Source organism: Atractosteus spatula, chromosome 9, assembly GCF_055471065.1.
Source record: "Atractosteus spatula isolate fAtrSpa1 chromosome 9, fAtrSpa1.hap1, whole genome shotgun sequence".
Lineage (NCBI taxonomy): Eukaryota > Metazoa > Chordata > Actinopteri > Semionotiformes > Lepisosteidae > Atractosteus > Atractosteus spatula.
Genome location: NC_142714.1, coordinates 12,787,347 through 12,805,393, shown reverse-complemented (window position 1 = coordinate 12,805,393; position 18,047 = coordinate 12,787,347). Strand labels below are relative to the sequence as shown.

General features: G+C 40.2%; 1 protein-coding gene across 2 annotated transcripts in view; it reads left to right on the top strand.

The window, feature by feature from the left end:
* The first annotated feature begins 3,735 nt into the window (after positions 1 to 3,735).
* bahd1 (bromo adjacent homology domain containing 1) overlaps positions 3,736 to 18,047 on the top strand; it is a 54,112-nt gene continuing 39,800 nt past the window's right edge. Inside the window, exon 1 of one of the 2 annotated variants that reach the window (XM_088925991.1) lies at positions 3,736 to 4,330. The gene's annotated coding sequence lies outside the window, so the exon portion shown is untranslated. The remainder of the gene's footprint in view (positions 4,331 to 18,047) is intronic. The other variant, XM_088925989.1, reaches the window with a different exon arrangement.

The window sequence follows — 18,047 nt, the reverse complement described above, 5'->3', positions numbered from 1 at the left end:
CATATTTATTTTTTCTAGTATTGACTACTGCAACTCTCTACTTGCTTGGGTATCTAAATCCACACTAAACAAACTTCAGCATATCCATAATCTGGCAGCTAGAATCTTGATCAGGTTTTGTGCAAGTGATCACTTTACGCCTGTCTTGGAATCCATGCACTGGCTTCCCATCACATTTTGAGGTGACTTCAAAATCCTCATGCTCACCTATAAGACTCTACATGGCTTGGGACCTCAGTACCTACAGGTATTTGACTTATTATCTTTCTACTCCCCACCTCTCAACCTTCGGTCATTTGACTCTGGTCTCCTGTTTGTCCCCCAAACTCATCTACATAATGTGGGTGACAGGGTCTTCTCCTGCTATGCCCCAGAGATCTGGAATTCTATCCCCAATGGTATCAGAGAGTCACCTTCCCTGAGTGCATTTACATCTAGACTCAAAACCTTTACTTTTTCAGGAAAGCTTTTACTTAATGAGTATGTGTACTTAAAGTCTGTGTCTGCTCCATTTTCCAACCTTTTCACTTCTAACAGCTTATCCTTCTTATATTTACTTATTTTGCAATTTCTTATCATTATCATTATCAGGTGGGGGCTGCACATTGGTGGCGGTGGAGAGGAGTCCCCATTATCTGTAAAGTGCTTTGAGTGGAGTGTAGAGAAAAGTTCTATCTTAGTGTAATTATTATTTTTATTTTTATTATCGTTGTTGTTGTTGATAATAATAATAACAACAATAATAATAATAACAATAATAATAATAACAACAACTATTTTTACACCTATTGTAAAGTGCCTTAAGTTGCTACTTTTAAAGGTGCTGTATACAATGTTTATTATAATAAATATTAGTGCTGTGTGCTAAACTCCTGCAAGGCGCTTGTGTGTCTTGTTCTAATTTGTAGGTGTTGTTTCCTGAATGTCTGGGTAGAGTAATGTCAGTGTGTTTTAAACTACATTCAGTCTTCTCCAACACACACTCCATGGAGAATGCCAATGTTTAATATTATTATGGTGACCATCAAGCTGGAGTTATTTAAACGTGCTGCATGCTGTAACAAACAAAAAGGTCAGGTTTGTTATCGGTTCCAAGTCAGAATCATATAAATGTCCCCCTGCAAAATATACTGTAGTCTGTTGCTCCTGAACTGTTATGGCAGCATTGTTCTGCTGCCTGTAAGGAAACAGATTCACAAATTCTTTCACACAATACTCCAGCCTGGAGTATTCCGTTCCAGAGAGCGTCTCTAAGTGGAAAAATAAACTGCTTTCCCTGGTGCTTGCTAGAAATCTTACTCAGTCGTACACTTGTGCCTAGCATGGCATCTGCTGTATGTGGGTGTTATCACCATAGTGATTCATCGTCTTTAACAAACCACACCAGTTACAATTACAATTACAATTACAACAATGGTACACTAGAGGTCAGGCTAACCAACTATGCGTGTCTGGAAAAGCAAAAACGACTTCTTTTTACCCCAAAATTAAGTAACTTGTGGTGGTATAATAATAATAATAATAATAATAATAATAATAATAATAATGTTTTTGAATACCTATTGTATGAACAATTTCCTGAATGTTCATTTATTTTTACTCATTTGCGCTATTTTCTTGTAGGTCAATATACTGTGTTCCTCTGACGGGTACAAAAAAGGTTGGTTTCCAAACATCCACTGTATTTCAAAAGAGAAGGTCACTGCAGCAGGAATCTTCAAGGGATTTACAGATAACATTGTAACATTCACGAGTCCAGGCTGAAAGATCACTTCAGCTTCTTACTGTGGTTAATGAGGCGTTTCTATTCTCCTGCAGTTCACTTTTTTTACTTCTCCGCGTCAAAAGTCTCACTTAGACTCACGTTACTGTGCGATAAATTGTAATTATAATTATTGCTTGTAATTATATAACGCTTTTCAAAGCCCTTCACATAAAGGCGAGGGGGTGGCGTTTCATTCACCGCTGAAGTGCAGCGGCAGCCGACTCCGTGACCCATTGCACGCCGTCGGCAGATCATGTAGGGAGGTTGAGAAATGACATGTTAAAGGGATAAAATCGGGTGAATCCAGGTAGGGGAGCTCCAAACTGGATTTAGGCCGTAGATTGGACTTTATACCCCCGCTATCACGAAGAGTAGTATGGGATCTTCAGTGACCAATAGTAAGAACGTCGGGTTATCATCTAATCCGAAGGACGGAACCTTCTAGAGCCCGGCGCGTTCCCTGTCACCATTTTGTGTGAAAATTCTGGACCAGATGAGAGTCTCACCCTACTCGTCCCCCAACACCACTTACAGCAGCAACCTGGACTTCTGGACCTAATCTCCGAAATTTCACACCGTTCATGTCCATAATCATGAAACCTTCACGGGCATTAGTACATGCAAATCCTTTGTATTGACCAAGACGACGGCAGTAACTGTCAGTACACTGTCTTCACCACAGCCCTATGTAATCCTGGCCCGGTCAAACACGCAAAATAATTTATGAACATTAATAATTAGGCTTCCAGTTTCAACAGAGTTAAACTCGTGCTGGAAGCCGTCTTTCACGATTTTGGTTGGAGATAGTGCCAATACTTTGATGTTTTTGTCTGTAAAGCATATAGACCAACGTTTATATATTGAATATATAAAAAAACAACAACTGAAAACTAGGGAGATCTGTAGAACAGCGAATACCTTATGGATCCAGTTATGATCTTTAACAAAATACAAATACTTTCTAATCATTTTTGATAATCTCATAATCTGAACGTGCTATTCGTGAAAAAGCAAGACATCATTATTCTGCCATTTTTAAATATTTCAGGAGGTGATGAATTGTAAGGATTGTTTTTAATTTACAGCGTGATAGAGGATTCACAACATGGAAATGTTTTAGAAATGTAAATGCTGTACTGTATGTAAAAACCTACCGATAAATATGCACCACGTTTTATATTTTAGACTTTGTTATAGACTACGTAGTAGTCAAACCACGATAAATGAATGTATAATATGTACAGCATTTTCTTTTCTCCCCTCAGGAATTCAGTTTATCCGTTTTCCGCTCAATACACCAATTATAATTTAATTTTCCAATTTAAAAACTATTGGCGTGCTTTGTTCGTAACGTAGCGTTTAGGCTGAACATTGGTTTAATATTCATGTGTGCAATGTTACAGATTTCATGTTCTTGCTTATTTATTAACTATATTCCGAGCGATTGTGGCCTCAATGGGGGAGTTACGGGTCACCTGTTCGGATGGCAAGACCCTGAAGCCTAATAGTTCACAGCTTCACAGTATGGATGACTTGGCAGATGGTGTAAGGAGAGCTCCTGTGCTGGACGCGTTACAATCTAGTGTCATTAGAAAAATGACATTAACGGAGTTCCTAAAGGCACTGGGGTGTGGTAGCATGTGTGGTATGGCTATCCAAAAGCTGAAGTGCGCAATTCACGGGTAAGCTATGACAATTTATCACGCGGAGCATTTGAAGTTCGCGAGGTGTCCAATTAGTTACAGTACGTCTCCTTACATACATTAGCAAATTTAAGAGTGCGTAAGATTTCAGAAAAGGCAAACTGACATTCAACCTTCCCAACTTGTCAACTAAGCTTTTCATTCAAGGGGGGGTGGAGGGCGGGGGGCCGTGTGAAACGCGTACGTGTCCCTTTAAGAAACTCCATGTTTTCCTAACATGTGATCTGGCAACAGAAAAAGGATGATGCTGTTATGTAAAAAAAAAGCATCGTAAAAAGTGCGTGTATGTGTTTGGAGGGTTTCGATTTCTGCTGCGCGATATTCGTCTGATTTTTGCACGGTTTTCGTAACAGAAAGAACAGCGGAGCGAGAAAAGTGGTTCATCTGTGCTAAACAGCGTCTCGGCATTTGTATACTGTATTAATATACTGGATGTGCTTAGCTGGAGCCTAGATGTAATGTATATGTTCATTACCTGCTGTAATCTGCTGACTCCCTTCTGTGGTGGTGGTAACTCGCTTTCGTTCGGATTTTTTTCCCTAATTACTTTTGAACCCTGCTCCGTGTGTGAAATCGGGGTGTTCTGAGTTGATCTTTTTTTCCGTCTTTCATTTTTGGGGATTATTTTCACTTCGCCTCAGCTAGCGGGCAGGAAGAAGGGGCGAGCAAGGTTGGGCGACGGTGACATGTACTGAGAGAGAAATAGTGTGCAGAAGACAACAACAAGAGCAGAATTACCACACTGGAGAACTGGCCTGGGCTAGCGTTATCCACCGCGAAAGGTGACCTGGAAAACAGATCCCCCCCGTTATCAGTTCAGTTTGAAGTCTTCTTAACTAGAGTGTCGCCGTGTTCAGAAAGGGTAAGTACATGGATCTTGGCTTGTTTTTCTTTATATTTTAAACTTTTGAGTTTTTTTCTCTTTTGGTGACGGTGTTTTGCTTTGGTGGTGGTGGTGGGGGGTCATTAATGGATGGATAGATGTGGTGTGGTAAGGGAGTGGTTTTTAAGGTTAGCTGTCATCGCCCGGTTTCCTTATTTTTTTCGTGGGATACTTCTCATTTGATCCATGGAGGTGTAAAGTGAAAGGTGGCTGGTCTGAGTTTTGTGTATTGAATTTCGGAAGAGAAAACCCCCTTTCTCTTTTTTTTTCAGTGTTAGGTTTTAACTTCGTATGCTCGGGGACCAAGTTAGGATTTTTCTAGATGGAGTGCACCTACTGTAAATGCGGTTTTGCAAAAAACCTAATTTTGTTGGTTATTGTACGACGGGTTTCTGGTACAATTAGACCAGAAAGGCATATTATTTTAGGCGTTGCTACCCTACCTACAGGGAAGTGGACTAAACTGAAGTAATGGATACTGTACGTGCACTCGCAGGGATGGACTTGTTTGAAATTGAAGGTTTGTTCTGTTTATTAAATACTGTAAATGCATAGTTTCGTTTCCAGGTCAGAAATTTGACTTTTAATCTGACTCCTCGTTTTCAATGGCATATTACTGGTAGCGTGTGTTTTATTTATTTTTTTGGAATGTGCACTTCATGTATTTTGAATAAAAAAGAGCACCCTTGTTGTTTTTGCCTGTGGTGATACACTGAATGAATCACGCACCCTGGATAATATATTTGTTTGCGGTCGGGGATTACAAAGTGGAGAAATTGTATGTTGCGTGTGCTTTCATTATTACCCTCACTAATTAACTTTCATGTCCATGTTTTTTGAAGTTCAGTATCGAGTTTGATGCGGTAGGAGCGGAGAGGAACTGAGATGCGGGTCTGTTGGGTAATTCATGTTTGTAAATTTACCGAAAGACGCAACACAAGCTGCCCATTTCCTTTTCTAACTAAGGGTGGGGGGTTTGATTTGCTACGGACATCAGCAGGTGCAACAGAAAAGCCACTTGCTGTAATTCTGTGCGGTTTCGTGTTAAAATCACCGTTGGGATTTAGAGAGGATAAAAAACAGGCTTTAAAAACGTTTCGCTGATTTAAGTTTAATAACATTTGCTTAGTATAAAAAGGACGTTTGACAGCCACAACCAAAGAGACTATACATGCCTTTTCTTTTAAGTCTTTTAACATTTTCTTAACAGATGTCTGTGCTGTCCTGAAGAGCCCACCTTATACATAATTAATGCCTAAGTGCGTTTTGGGGCTTTGATGGAAAGGAGCGGTCCTGTCATTACACTACAAGATTCGGTTTAATTTTTGCGTTTTAGAGACCGTCCGCAAAAGTGTGACTGATACAATGTGGAGTATTTGGCAATGTATGACTTGGCAGTAGAAAGATCTAGTTATTTTTTTCCATCATACGCCAGGAGCAAACGCAAGTTGGAAATAAAAGGTGGACTTTGACTTCGGTTGAACATAAGTTGATTGCTCCACAGTACAATAATGCAACAGGTATTTGTGAAACAAAAACGCAGTATGGGCGTTTAAAGATAGTCTCCATAGATTTCACGACGTAGACAAACACTCGTTGGATTGTTGAAAGGTGTTAAAACGCGAGTTGTAACTACAGCTCTAACAATCCATCACAAAATTCAAAATTTCTTTTAGCCATGGATTTGATGGTGTATACAGTGGTATTCACTTTTTTAGTTTTACTTTTGGTCGTATGGAAATGTTCCTGATAATTAATCGCATGTAATAGATGAACAGTTAGTTATCTGGATGAGTCGACGAAACACCGTTTTTAAAAAAATCCGTCTATTTTATACGGACTCGTGTGACATTGTATACTAAATGTAAGATGCTCCATGCTGACCTTCACACAAAGCTTCTTACTGGCCCGGTTTCACTGACTATTCTGGGATAATTTGATTCAGTCTGAGTTTGTGTTTAATTCTTTACATCAATGAACAAAATCTCTGCTTTTCTACCCTTCCTAGCGTTTGAAGGACATGATCATGATATTAAAACGGGACTGAACACCCCGCTTAAATGTTTCTGCTTCCACGCGTAAAGTTAACCCAGTGGATTATTTTTCAGTCTGTTGGGTGCTTAGCTAGTTGTAACATGAGAACGTGTTGTAACATGAGAACTTTTATTTTTGAGTAAAAGTTAAAGGTGGTGAATTTGGGGTTTTCTGTCAGAAACGCTTCACTGTTTGACACTTAAACACAAATTCTAGTGTGTGAGAGCCATTGAACAGACCATTCCAGTAACCAGGTGCGAGATCAGTCCTAACACACAAGCCTCTCATTGCAGCGTGTGTGTTGACAGGGAGTTCACTTCTTCTTATGTGCCATCAGAAGTAGCTGTCAAGACAGCATGAGGACTTAATTGTTCCCTCAGTTAAGGCAAGAAGGTGGTCATGTAACTCCAGCTGAATTGGGAAAGCAAAACCACATGTTTGTGTATTCAGCTCTTTCTGCATGATTGTTCATTATACTGAATAATCATTGGAGCTCATATTGTTTTTATTATGAGCGAAGGTTTGATTCGTAGCCCAATAGAATAGTGTGTTGTACCTCCTACATTTTTGTATACATTTTCTATGTTATTCAAAGCCCCTAAAAAGAAGGTCTCGCCACAACAGCCATAGAGAACAAAAAAATCACTTCCTTTCACGTACATACAATAGCCTTCCGTCATTAAATGATCTTCATAAAACTCAGAGCTGTTTATTTTCAAATCATGACGTTTTGAACTGTCTAAAATATTAAGTTGAGCCTTTCTGTTCAGTACCTTTGTTCATTAATCTAATAGGGCATTTTACAGTTCTTAGCAAAAACAGATTTTTAAAAACTAATGGTCACAAACAATCTTTGAAATCTACAAAACGTATAAGACATTACTGACTTGTAACAGTAATCTTGTTGAGTCTAATGGGCTTATAAAATGGTAACAGGTCACAAACACAGATTTTAGTTGACCTTTAGAGCGTTCTTAAATCCAAGGCTGTTGACCTGCGATGAGAAGGGACAACATTTAAATGACTTTTAAATTAATTTGTACAATGCTACCTAATGCTACGTAATGTAAATTTATGGTGAGTTACTGTATTAAAAGAGATTTATGTTTTTCATGCGAGATAAACAGCACTGATAGTTCACAATGCAAGGTAGTTCCTAAATCATGTTATTTAAAAATTGTGTGGAGTGTTGAACCCAGTGTTCTGTAAAATAAGGTCTAGCTAAGTGAATGTATAGGTGTTTTAGTGCTGATATTAGCAGATACAGGATACTGAAAGTGTTTCTGGCAAAGAACACAGTACCAAAGAGGCAGATAACCTTCTCAGATGAGGCCCTTGTGAGTAGACAGTTTTAAGAACAAAAGAAAGGTGACAAACTGGAGGAGGCTATTAGCCAGTATAGTTCCTTTGGTTGCTAGTAGCTTATTGATCCAGTGATCTCTTTCAGCCATTTCTTGAAAGAAGCCAGTGGCTGGGTAGCTTGTTACAGGCACCCACGGCTCTTTATGTAAAGAAGATCTTTCTAGTCTCCCCTTAGAGTTTGTGTCCTCTGTTCATATGTCACTACTGATTCTGAAGGTGTCCATTGGAATGACCAGACATTTCGATGCCTTTCAGCCAGCTGAGTAGTTAAAGCTGGTCCCAGTGTGTATGCACCTGTGTCTGTGCGTACCCTCCAATGGACTGGTATCCTGCCCAGGATGTATCCTGCTTTGAGCCTGTTGCTTGCTGGGATAGACTCTGGCACCACCACTACCCTGTATTGGATAAGGGGGTTAGGAAATAGATGGGTGGAAATCAGGTTGCCCCACACTCCTTTATTTTCAAGTCTGAGAAGATCCATTTCTTTTAGCCTGTCAGTGAAGGGCATTCCTTTAAGCTCTGGAATGTATCTGTTCAATCTTGTTTGGACTGATTCCAGAGGAGCAATATATTTTGTGATGTGATTTCCAATTTATGCACAGAATTCTAAATTAAGTCTTACTAGTTTATTGTACATTTTTACATAACATGCTTTGATATAAATTATACACTTATAAATGGTTTCTTACCATTCTCATTATCATATATTTTATTCCCTGTATCATCTAGGGGGGAAAAATGATGACAAATGCCTAAATCTTTTTTTCTGAGATCTCTACTTCATGCTCAGTGTTTACAGTCTTCTTTTTATTCTTTTATGTTTCTTCTACTTGTTGGTAAGGCTCTGCACCGCATGTCAGCATTAAATTCCATCTGCCAGATGTATGCCTAGTGTAGAATTTTGTTTTTATTTTTTAAAATGTTCTCTGCTGTTTCTGTAGTGTTTATCATTCTGATTTGGTGTCATCTGTGAACGCCAGTAGTGTGCTGACTGTTTATCCAAGCCTAGATCAGTGATCCACTCCTGATCCTGGAGGGTTGTAGTGCACCTCCGGGTTTTATATTGTACAGTAGGTGTCTTATAAAGAATGAGTAAAGACCTGGAAACAGTGGTAATAAAGACCCAGTTAAGTGAACAGTAGATTCAAATGCATTAGAAAGAGCAGTATTACTAAGCAGATCCTTGTAACATCCCTCTGTTAAGGTCTCCTAAATTTGAGTATTCACCCTAATTGGTTCTGTTTCCATCTCTCAAACAAACTGTCACATCGTGGCAGTTGAGTTCTACTGCTGGATTGGAAATTAATATTTCAGTGAATATTCCGTCAGCATGGTTTGACCTTCCACTTCCTGACCTCCAGACATAATGCCTCCACATGACAACTTCACCTGAGCGTCATGCTGCACATTCGCAACCTTTGTTAGCCAGTGATTAGCTGGGAAGATTGGTTTGCCCTTGGTAGCGCTGATTGGCCCTTAAACCTCCAGAGTTTTTTTTTGTCTGCAGAGGTGTTTCTATCCAGATGCTACAGAATAGTTACGACAGTTTCTCTATGTGATGCTTTTACACTGTAGTTTTGAGGATGGAATGTTTTTAACTAGTGTAAATAATGCCTTGCTGTACGGTTTACTGTGATATGAATGTCTTATGAATCATTTGGTTAAGTATGTACGGTATATAATGTGAAGTGTGATGTGAGTGAGCCACTCATGGCTTCACTGAGCGTCACAGTCAGGTATGTCTTCCGTCTCATCCTCTATTTATGTTTGTTTTTGACATTCCGACAGCACTGCATGATTTATGAATCGCTCATTTTGCAGCACATACAGCGGATGGACTTTCTCTGTAAGATAAATTGATGGACATTCACCTGCTGGCTGTTTGCGAATAACTTGCTGATTCTGTAGCAGTCACAGGGCTGCAAAAAACACAAGCAGAGCACTGGTAAAGACTGCGTAGCTCTTATTTCACTTTATTAACTTCAGTTTAACAAGCTTAAACCTCTTGTGGGGTGAGTGTAATGGTTTACCAGTATAGTTATAAAATAGTTCTAATTGTTCAAATACTTCATGCTGTGCTCTTTGTTTTGCAGGTGTTGTTTCGTTCTGTGCGTAATGACTGCTCTATGAATGTTAATGGGTGGCATGTAAATTGGAGAGAAGAGGGGATGTAATGAGCACAATACATTGTCTACTGTCCCTGAGGAGCCCAGACACCTGAAAACCAGAAACAGGCCTGCAATATCAGCCAAAGAGACGGGAAACTAGAATATAACGTTCAGCCACTGCAGAGTTTTACCACATTTTTCATTAGCACATACCCGTTACCCTCAATAATTGACAGGTGATGCAGAATCAGTGATACACCTGTAACTGTAGCACTCTTGAGTGGATTTTAGGGTCTTGTACAGTAAATGAGCAGCATTTAATAACTTTGTAAGTGCTTTAGAGACTTGGTGGAAGTATTTAAGAATTTTAGACGATTGAAGACTAAATAAATATGAAAGTTTTAAGAATAATCAACAATATTATGCACTCATAGCAGATTAAAGCAGATATCTGTTGGCTGGGCGTATCAATAACATTAGTGCTTAAAGTTTCTTGAAAAGCTCTACTTTATTATTAAATATTAACAACAACTAGGGTTATGCAAAGACAGGCTAAGACACAAGTTTCGTTATTTTGAACCAAGCAGTTTTGGGGGACACTTGATTTTAAAATCCTGAAAGGAGCTTAACAAGGTCACTGCAAACCCATACAGATTAATTCCTGAAACCAGAGGACTCATTTGTGTAGTAAAACCTGGATTAAAAAGAGTAAGAGGTTTTCCTTACACAAAGGTTTGTGGGTGTATGAAACAAGAGGCCAGACCTTCAGGCCCTGATGAGGTCAGTGCCTTACCTCTCTGCGTATAAATGCATACCCTCATGCAGAGATACTCACTCCTGGTCCTGAAGGGCCCCAGTGTAACAGGTTCTATAAGAAACCTATAGACCTCAATGAGTAAAGACCTGAAAACAGGGGTAATATAAACCAATTAAGTGAATAATAGATTAAAATTAAATTAAGCATCCAAGAATAAACCCAGAGAACACTCCAGAACAGGAGGGAATATTGGTTTTGTGATCTGTTGGATTTATAAAAAAAACTGATTCAACAGCTACTGAAGCAGAAAAGGAGTTCATCCAACCTATTTTTTGCCTTTAAAACATCTTGATCGGCAGGTTTTCGTGAAGCCTAATTGGTGGGTTTTTAAGGAGGCATTTCCTTTTGATGATCATCTGAGCGAAGGCAGGAATCTTCAGCTGAAAGAAAAACCCACACTCAACACTGATGAGGAGATTCCAGGGGAGAGACGTCTAACGAGCAGTGTCATTGAAAGCATTAACCGTACAAACCTTTAGTGAAGTCCTGACTAGAATTACGTCTTTCAGGTTGGGCAAGGTCTCATGTGCACATTCTGGGAGTGATAGAATGGAGAGCACAACAGCAGAGAATGAAGAGGGCTCAAAATAGATTTTACTGAAGAGTGCCTGGCTAAGGGTTTTTGAAGGGGGCTGTTCACCACATTTAGATGGGAGGTGTGATCTCCTGGGACTAACAATAGCAAGGTTAGTATTAAAGCCTGTATCATGTAATGCAAAAGCGCCTTCTCTTGAACATTTAGGGCAGCATCAAAATTCCAAGAGGCTCTTGGAGGCAAACATCGTCTGCTCAGTAAGTGCTCTTTCTCATTTTCGTTGACCTAGCCTGAAGCTTGTCATCGCGAGTTAACTGCTGCTGCACAGGCCTTGTATCGGCAGACTGAAACGTTTCTAAAGGTCTAGGTAACCGGGAGTGATCGCTGTGCTTCTGACCAGGGTGATTCCCAAAGGCTTTTCTGTTCTTTTGTTGTTTGTGTTAATTTTGTGAAGGCGGTTTCATGACTGTTTTTAAAGCACATGAGCGTGGGGTGGTTGGCGCGGTGTTGTTAGGCTGGGGTGTGGGAGTTTGAGAAAGGCAGAACAGCGGGCAGAGCAGGACAAGTGCAGCGCTCTGTCAGGGAAAGGGCAGCCCGTCGGCTGCTTTTCTCAGAGGTGGTTGTTTGTGGTGAACTGAGGGAAATAACGAAGGAGGTCAGAGAGCTATTGTTCCTCCCTTAACGATAATTAGTCACTTATAAGGTGCTTTAATTCAAAGTGTCTTACAGAGCTGTGCATAGACAATTGCTGCTGCAGTCTCTTACAGTAGGAGCTCAGCTGTACATCTGACCCTGCAGAGCAGAACACAAGTACTGTAGGTTAACTTGCTTATGGTTAAGCACAGTGAGTCATTGGCAGAGCTCAGCCTCCTAGAACAGCCCCTTCAACTTCAACTGCTGGGCTACTCTATATTCTGAGGAATTTATATATCAAGAGCTATGATCGTGGGAATGGTTTTTGGGCTTCAAGTACACTGGCCATGTTAGTGGCACAAGGATGGTTAAAAAGCAGCTGTTTTACTTGCTTTGAAATTTTGTTTCAAAAGGTATTTAGCCTGTAATTAGTTAGTTTTGTGACAGTGCCTCAGCCATAGCACCAGTGTTGTTTGGCTGCATCCAGGAACAGCGCTGCAAAGGCAAGCGAGTGACAGTCAGCCCAGGCTGTCTAATGTGGAGCATGAATTCAGCTGGTGTTCTAGCACAGGTCCAGGGTGAGAATTGCTTTGGGATTGAGTGGCTAGTCCCAGCTGCGTCTCCTTCCTCCCCAAATCTCCCAAAATAAACGTTGTCGTCTTTGTGCGTGCAGAGCCTTCTTCATTTCCGGTGCCTGGAATGCTGGCTGTGAGATGCGCCTGCCTACACTGCCTCTTTAGCTTTTTCTGACACCGCATCGACTTCTCCAGCCATTGACTTCCCTCGTGTCACCCATCCATCTGCTAATTTTGAAAGCTGCAAGTACACATTAAAGAGGTAAATGCATGCAACTCGCGAGCCCAGTAATCAACCTGAGACTCTTCCACAGCGAGTGACCTGTATTGCCCTCTTAGGATAATCCTCTAGGATCTATTCAATTTGGGATAGTCTTCCTCTGTAGCTTTCCTACAACGTCATGTTGTATATCTATATCTACAGCTCAGCAGTTGTCTAAGCTGAAGTACATTTCTGTAGCTGTTTGTCATTGCTCTCTGAGTGAAGGAAGTCTGTATTTGTGGAGCTGGGACTCCTCCCTCATTGCAAGAGGGTAGCACTACGTAAATCTCCTGCCACCTCAAATAAATGGGAAACAAAAGGTCATCTTTGGTATTTTTTATTTCTTTTTGTTTTACCTATTCACTTAACTCATTCAGATCATGCAGACTAGGATAATTGGGTTAAATGGGAGGGCAGGTCACTTTAATGACTCTAAAATTGAGCCTATTGCCTGTTAAAGGCATTGCTACTGTCAGAGGTCTTGCCATCCAGGCCACTTGTGTGAAGGGAACAGTGCAAACACTCCGTTTCCCTTGTACACGGAATGCTTTAATCACGGTTGCACGTACCAGTACGCTTGTTCCATAGGCCATTCTGTGGAGAGCTCCTAATATTTCAGTGAAGTCTTTTCCCTAATGGACTTGTCTTTACAACTTATAGCTATTACCACGCAGCAGACACTCCTGAGCATTTCAGTTTGTAGAAGATAATGTATTTCACATGGCCGGACCAAACTTCAAATAAGGCTTCCGTGGAGCTTTGCCAAAACCACAGCTGTAAAATTTACCATTTTGTCTGGAGGAAAAAGTCATTGAACCCTAAGTAGGTTGTATACCCACGCTGCTGTTGGAGAATAAAGAGGAAACAAAGACTCTTGGCAATTGTGTGTTCAAATGAAGGTGACAGTAAATCCTGTTTACATGTTGGAAAATAGATTTGAAACTACAAGGGGTGTCTATCTCTGTGCAGGTATGGATGGTATGTGGTATGTGTGCTCTTCCTGGTAAATGTGAGCTGAGAGTATGAAAAAAATCCATAAAAAATGCATCCTTTTAATTTCCTCATTGAATGCCCTGTTGTGTATTTTTTGTACATGTTGTCTTCCATGACGATGACTGACATTTCCTTAAAGATCTGATTTACTAAAGCAAATGCAAGTCATTGGTGACTTTGCCTTAATCAGACGTGGTAAACAGTAATCAGTAAATCCTCCATTCTAAATCTAAAAAAATGACATGCAGTAAGTGCTTGTAAAACGTGTGTGGTAGACATGTATGTTACATCTAAATAAACCCATCAGAGCGATCTGAATTATGTACCACCGTCGACTGCAATCTATCCCTGTTCTCACAGTTAGCAGAGCTGAAGGTGTGTGACTGTGCAGCATGATTCCGCAGTGTGTGAATCATCTAGCAGTGGCACAAACACCAATGCACTGGCATCTTAGCTGCTTCCAGTTCTGCTAATGGCTTGAAGAGAACTGTGGTCTTCTGGGTGGATGGTAGGGGATTTGAACATAGAGTCCGAAGAATTGTCTGCTCCTATCTGATCTTTTGTGAAGTGTCCACAACATTATTTTTTGTCGTGTTTTTTTGTTACATTTTTGAAACTGTTCAATATTCTCTTTCACCCACAGTAATAGGCAGGTTTTACACCCAGAGAAGAAGTCACAGCACAGCTGCAGTCTATATTCTGGGGAAAATGTGCTTTTCTCACCAATTCCTCACCGAAATTAATGACGTAGTGTTTGTTTTACACCCACTGTATAGCCTTTTATAAAAGAGAAGTGATGACGACATTTTCTGTAGCTTTAATGATTTCCTGTTGATATTTCTTTTAGTTTGAAAGTACAGCTCCATTTCAAAGAATATAATAACTTCAGTGCAGATTTGCATTTATTCAAATATAGGTAGCAATGCAAAGTGCTGCTAAATGGAAGACCAGGGTGTCGTTTTTTGTTTTTTTGGACTGTGTGAAGTATTGTGAGCAGTAATTTGTATTAAGGGAGCAATGAACACAAAATGTTGTTCCGTTTACTGTCCAACATGACAAAATTTTAAAATAACACGCATCGTCCCACACAGCACAGCAGCTGTGTCACAGAGTATCAGAGCTCTCAGTGGATTAATCATTCCCTCGCCTGCGAATGTGATCAGAAGTCCACTCTTTAGACAGCTTTGACTCACATTGCTGCCCTCTGCTTTCAGAGAGTACACTGCAATGCTCAGTGATTTCTTCTATTTTTTCTTGTTTCTTACCCTGAAACTGTTTTAATTTATGCCCAATTAACCTAATTTCCTTAAGCCTTGTGGATGTATCTACTGCAGACAGCCACACTGATCAAATGGCTTTAAAACGGGTCTCAAGACATGTGTCAGTTTGGAGAACAATTCTGTTTGAAGAAACGGTGGCAAGATTTGGACAACAGAGAGCTCTTCAAGAAAAACAAGATCTCACTCTCACTTTTGTGTAATTTTGGTGAATACCCTACAAAACTGGCAAGTGAAAGATTTGATGTGGATGCTGGTCTGTCTTACTCCCCAGACGTATTTGGTAGCATGTCCCCTTCGGCCTTTACAAGAGGTTTTCTGTGCTTTGATAGAAAGCAAAACTCTTGTTCCAGTAACGTGCTCCATTGTGATCTAGGACTGCAACACGCCTGAGCAAACAAAATGAAAGGAGTCGTGTATAGCAGGCATGAATACTTACTTCAGTATCTGTACGCTTTTACAGAGATGTCACTTACATTAGTAAATGTACTGGAAATCTCTACCATTTTCTAGGGCGAACAAATATTCACTAAACCTACTGTAGATGAGACATCACTATTGAGTGTAGTTTAACATACAGTATTTATTACACTTCATTAAAGAGTGAGTAAAACAGCTGGAGGTGGAAAGACACATACACTTATCACCAGCTCTGGTGGCGATGATTTCATGCACTGCAGCGTCACAGGCACGGCACGGCCGTCACTATAAATAAAGAATATTGAGAGAGAACGGTTAGTTTGAGTCCTTCTTGGCACCTCATGTACTACTATTACAGTACTACTGTACAGAAATAACAATGGTCTTTTCTTGTTTGTCTGTCCCTTACACCTGTCCATTTGCAAACCCCAGAAATCACTTTCTACTGCTGCTTTTTACAGGCATCAGGGAACTTGGGAAGATGTTTTAGGACTTTGATAAAAATTCTTCAGGTTCTGCTCATTCATCTTGTTTCACGTAAACTAATAAGTGTAACAAGTGCGAAGAGTTACATGCATAGCGCAACAACATTCATCTGAAATGGGAAAACGCTGAACTTGAATAACCTGCTTATGAAAATTCTTAGTTTATTTGGACACATCATTTGCAGCTTGTAGATCATGTTGAAAAGCAATAAAAAGGTAAACAAGGTTAGGACATATATGTAAAAGTAAAAGTTAAATTAGGAAGACCTCATTTAGAATTGTCTTCAATTTTGGTCACCACAATACAACAAAGCAATTCCTGCTCCTGTGTCAGTCTGTACAAGGCACTTTCTCAGGCTCAGAAGAATGACGTATTCTCACTGGCTAAAAAAAATGACTCTTTTTACTTCAACAAACACTACAAGAGGTCCTGATTTGAGTATTCACAGTCCTCATGGGCAGTAACAAAATCAACCCACTGGACTTCTTCACAGTCAAGAGTGAAACAAGAACTAGAGGACACAAATGGAAGCTAAGGGGAAGTACATTAAAAACTGAAAACAGGAGTACTTCTTTATTCAAAGGGTTGTGGGAGTCTGCAACCAAGATATCTAGCCCAAGCTCTCATTGCTCCTTTTAAGGAATGACTGGATTAAATCCTTGGATCAATAAAGCCAAATTGCGGGTCAGATATCTTCCTCTTGCTGGATCTGAACAGATCTTCATAATATATTAACCTTTGTGTTTCAATTACTCATGTGCACAGTTATTTTAAACATCAGTTACAAGTTTTGAAATTATGGGGACTTCATGAATGCAGAGCCAGATATAACGTTATGTAAACAGGGCAGTTTTGCTGCAGTGGGCTGTTCTGTTATTTGGAAAAAGTAAAGGTTTATTCCATGCTGAAAAGAGAAGAAAAGAAACAAACTGTTTCGGCCAAAGAGCCTTCTTCAGGTTCTGATTTGTTTGACTTGAATATGCCACATTTTTTTGGTGTTCCTATAATAATAGAAATTAGGGGCAGACATTTGTTTAATCCACTAAGGTATTCATTATTGAATTTCTAAACAGAAAAAAGGTTCTAATAAAAGTCGTAGTAAGCTGTGTTGTTGGAACAGTGTTGTCCTTTACCAGCAAATGCATTTTTGTGTGGCTTTCAAAAAGGCAGTTTCCCTGCCAGTTGTGGAAGTACCCCCTCCTGTTGTCAACAGTATATCAGTAAGGTCTCTGGACAGCCCAGCAAAGTTTCTTGCAGTTACTACCAGGGAGGAGTTAGCTCAAATTACATGAAGACATGGTGTGCTCTGTTTCTTGGAAAGCAGTAGGGAGGCTACAAAATGTGAGGGATGTTCAGCTACTGATTTGTGCTGTTTCAGTCAGAAGTAACTGTCCCTGCTGTATTCTTGTCCCCAGACCCTGACAGAAATGCCTACACAGTGTCCGGTGCCAGTGGTGGAAATGCTGGGGGGGTTGGTCACAACATGGACATATGATGCCTTTGGAAATTGGATTTCACAAGCCTTTTCATTTGATCTCTTGTGGACATTTGTGTATTTATTGTCTGCTTATTTCTTAATCTGGTGATGCTTTTTAAAAAATGTATGCCCAATTAGCCTAATTTCCATCAGGCTTGTTGATGCAGCTATTTTGTGTGCTGAAACCTTGTGCGTTTCCCACAAATGGCCCCATGGCTTTAGAGCGCATCTTGAGGACACTGCCAGTATGGAGTCGGTTACAGTCCACAGAGGCTATGACCAGAAAAAAAGATAAAATAATATCCCACTTTCACTTGTGTCGTTTCTCTGAATGCCATAGAAAACTGGCCATCAAAAACCTGATTTGGATCCTAGTCTGTATTACTCCTCAAGATTGCCTGGAACTGGCGGGGTTTGTAAAGAACTGCAGGATTGGGGAGTGAAGGCACAAGTAACATGTTAAGTTACATTGCTATGATTTATTAAAAAGCTTACTGTAAAGAAGTATTTCTTATTCTGGCAGTGCATGTCCTGGGTGTAGTTTGCCTAGGCGACATGTGGCATCTTCACCTACAGGACAAGAGACAGAACTAAAAGAGGAAATTGATGCTTTGAGCTTTAGGCTGGGTTGGCTTTGTTGCAGAAGTCATTGACCAACAGACAGAGTTGCAAAGCAAGGCACAGGCAAACCTCTCAGTGTCCTCAGATTTACCTGGG